Source organism: Ranitomeya imitator, chromosome 7 (assembly GCF_032444005.1).
Source record: "Ranitomeya imitator isolate aRanImi1 chromosome 7, aRanImi1.pri, whole genome shotgun sequence".
Taxonomy (NCBI): Eukaryota; Metazoa; Chordata; class Amphibia; order Anura; family Dendrobatidae; genus Ranitomeya; species Ranitomeya imitator.
This window is the reverse complement of record NC_091288.1, coordinates 16357530-16361985: the sequence shown is the minus strand read 5'-3', so window position 1 is coordinate 16361985 and position 4456 is coordinate 16357530.

Below are 4456 nucleotides of genomic sequence, written 5' to 3'. Positions count from 1 at the left end.
ACGTCGCATCCGTCGAGCGACGGATGCGTCGGGCTTCTGCGGACCATCGGGAGCAAAAAACGCTACATGTAATGTTTTTTGCTCCTGACGGACCGCTTTTTCCGACCGCGCATGCGCGGCCGGAACTCCGCGCCCACCTCCCCGCACCTTACAATGGGGCAGCGGATGCGCCGGAGAAATGCATCCGCTGCCTCCATTGTGCAGTACGTTAAACGCTAGCGTCGGAATCTCTCCCCGACGCATTGCGACGGGGAGATTCCGACGCTAGTGTGAAAGTAGCCTAAGTAAACTCTGAGTTCATTCCCCCCTTAGGATATGTTCACATGTCCAGTAATTATCAGTTAGAATGGATCCAGCAGCAATCCATTAAGAAAAAGGTTGTTCAGGCAAATCTTTTTGTCCAGCTAAAAAAATGATTTCAACTGGATCTTTTTTTTTTTTTTTTTATATTGAAGTCTATGGAAAACTGATCTGTAAACAGTCATGGCTTATTAATGGATCTGTTTTCCATACATGTCAATGCACAGCGCCACACACTGTATAGTGGCCATTTTGGGTACTGCAGCACAGTTCCTATTAAAATGAATGTGATCCGAGACGCAGTAACTGGAAAAACTGTAAAACATAAAGAGGTTTTCAGTCTATGGACGTTTACAGATATTCAAATTCAATGAGAAGCAGAAATCTTTAAAATATAAATTGTTTTTAGGGCTCAGGCATTGTAAATACTGTTTTCTTTTTTTCTAGTGCTTTGCCCTTTAAGGCTATGTTCACACAGAATTTTTTGAGGCGAGCACAAACTACACATTTTTTTCTAGTGGAATCTGCATCAGGAAACACATTTTTTTTAGAGAGTATTTCTTTTTTTCAAGCAGTTTTGAAATGTTTTTTTTTCTCTGAAGCCTTTTGATTGGACAGGGCCAAGGTGGAGCAGATTCCATTATCTTTCCACCTGGTATTTTTGAGAGAAAAAAAATCCTCATGAACGATAAAGTGGATTTCTAATTTAAATAAAAGCATTTTTTGAAAAGTTTTTTTTAAGAGGATCCACTAAAAATAAATAAATAAAACACCTTCAGAAACTCAATGTGAACATAATCTAAGTTAAAAACAAATGCATGAAGAAACATCCACATTTTTAAAAAGGTGAAAAAATTCTATTATTTTTTGCATTAACTTTTTTTAAGTATTTTTTAATTACTGGTGTTTTTCAAGTTCTACTGAAAATTCTAAATGAAAAATACCGGATTAAAAAAAAAAAACAAAACAAAGCATGCTGATCTTTCTGAAAAACAAAAAAATGCTACTAACCCTTTGAAAAAAAGAACCATAAAGACCTAAAAGTTCTATTTCTGTTGTGAATATGACTCGATAGGGCTCAGATACGGCCCTTTCTTTCCTGTACGATACATTTTGTTTGTCAGCTAATTGGGCGCGGTCCTTGGGAACACGCCTTGAAAGAAGATAGGCCACACCCCTTTGGCCAACAACAGATTTCTATACAAAGAAGGAGGAGGTCATATTTCAGGAACGGAGAGGAGCAGGAAGAAAAGAAAAATAATGCGGGATTCTGTAAAGGACCATAAAAGAAATAAATGCTGAAATTTCGAAATAAGTCACGATCAAAACTGTTCAAAACTATCAATAACCCTGGATCAAACCTTTGGGTGACGTTTGTACAAATTCCGCCCTATTAACAATCTGGATCACTGCATCGTTAAAATCTTTCCAGGCCCCCCAGTTCTTGGTGTGCACATGGCCCCTTTAAAGCTCCCTCCTTTTTTTGAGAAAAGATGAAATCCCAGAAGAGCCATTAAGAAAGCGGCTCAGACGTCCATGTCTTTCCTATCATAATGGACAATCCTGACACTTATGCTTCTACTGTTTGCGAGTTCAACCGAGTGTGAAAAGAAATCGGCAAAACTACAGAGTTTTGCTTCACCGATCCCGCGGCTCGCCCTCCAGAGGGCAAAAATTAACCCAATAATTTCCAAAGCCTACCAATCCTTATTGTCAAACAGCCAGACTGACGCGTTTTGTCCGATTTCTGATACAAACGAATGCGAAATGTCATTTATTCTCTATAGAATCAAATAACGACTTATTCCTACAGTTTAACGCAACGGACTGGATTATTGTGGACACGTTTTTTGTTTCCATTGCTGCATTCAGAAAGCCGTGGTGGTGTTTTTTTCATGGCAAAATGGCTCTGAGCGTTACATTTTTTCTAGAGCAAGTTTATATCATCATTATTTTGTGGTACATTTAATTTATTGAATAACTAATTAATACACCCATTAAATAACGGTTTATCACACGGGCCAGCAAGACGTTAGGGAGATACAGGACTCAGCAATGCCCACAAACATACCACACTTACACATAGTAGGGAGGTTAGAAAAGTTATATTCTTGTACATAGGGGCAGTATTATAGTAGTTATATTCTTGTATATAGAGGCAGTATTATAGTAGTTATATTCTTGTACATAGGGGCAGTATTATAGTAGTTATATTCTTGTACATAGGGGCAGTATTATAGTAGTTATATTCTTGTACATAGGGGGCAGTATTATAGTAGTTATATTCTTGTATATAGGGGCAGTATTATAGTAGTTATATTCTTGTACATAGGAGCAGTATTATAGTAGTTATATTCTTGTACATAGGAGCAGTATTATAGTAGTTATATTCTTGTACATAGAGGGCAGTATTATAGTAGTTATATTCTTGTACATAGGGGGCAGTATTATAGTAGTTATATTCTTGTACATAGGGGGCAGTATTATAGTAGTTATATTCTTGTACATAGGGGGCAGTATTATAGTAGTTATATTCTTGTACATAGGGGCAGTATTATAGTAGTTATATTCTTGTATATAGAGGCAGTATTATAGTAGTTATATTCTTGTACATAGGAGCAGTATTATAGTAGTTATATTCTTGTACATAGGGGCAGTATTATAGTAGTTATATTCTTGTACATAGGGGGCAGTATTATAGTAGTTATATTCTTGTACATAGGGGGCAGTATTATAGTAGTTATATTCTTGTACATAGGGGCAGTATTATAGTAGTTATATTCTTGTATATAGAGGCAGTATTATAGTAGTTATATTCTTGAACATAGGAGCAGTATTATAGTAGTTATATTCTTGTACATAGGAGCAGTATTATAGTAGTTATATTCTTGTACATAGAGGGCAGTATTATAGTAGTTATATTCTTGTACATAGGGGCAGTATTGTAGTAGTTATATTCTTGTACATAGGAGCAGTATTATAGTAGTTATATTCTTGTACATAGGGGGCAGTATTATAGTAGTTATATTCTTGTACATAGGGGCAGTATTATAGTAGTTATATTCTTGTACATAGGAGCAGTATTATAGTAGTTATATTCTTGTACATAGGAGCAGTATTATAGTAGTTATATTCTTGTATATAGAGGCAGTATTATAGTAGTTATATTCTTGTACATAGGAGCAGTATTATAGTTGTTATATTCTTGTACATAGGGGCAGTATTATAGTAGTTATATTCTTGTACATAGGGGCAGTATTATAGTAGTTATATTCTTGTACATAGGGGCAGTATTATAGTAGTTATATTCTTGTACATAGGGGCAGTATTATAGTAGTTATATTCTTGTACATAGGGGCAGTATTATAGTAGTTATATTCTTGTACATAGGAGCAGTATTATAGTAGTTATATTCTTGTACATAGGAGCAGTATTATAGTAGTTATATTCTTGTATATAGAGGCAGTATTATAGTAGTTATATTCTTGTACATAGGAGCAGTATTATAGTAGTTATATTCTTGTACATAGGGGGCAGTATTATAGTAGTTATATTCTTGTACATAGGGGCAGTATTATAGTAGTTATATTCTTGTACATAGGAGCAGTATTATAGTAGTTATATTCTTGTACATAGGAGCAGTATTATAGTAGTTATATTCTTGTACATAGGAGCAGTATTATAGTTGTTATATTCTTGTACATAGGGGCAGTATTATAGTAGTTATATTCTTGTACATAGGGGCAGTATTATAGTAGTTATATTCTTGTACATAGGGGCAGTATTATAGTAGTTATATTCTTGTACATAGGGGCAGTATTATAGTAGTTATATTCTTGTACATAGGGGCAGTATTATAGTAGATATATTCTAGTACATAGGAGCAGTATTATAGTAGTTATATTCTGATACATAGTAGCAGTATTACAGTTTTTATATATTTTTTTAACATTAAGTGTAGTATGTTGAAAAATTACCAGAAGGGTCAAAACACTTATTGTTACTTTCGTAATATTTCTAATGGGGGTCAACATTTTTTTCCAGGTTTAGTTCATATTCTACAATGTTTCTTCTATAAACTTGTTAGTTTAGTTACCTCATATAAAACCAAGTCCTTAAACAAGAATTTGTCGAAATCAATTTATAATATAAACTT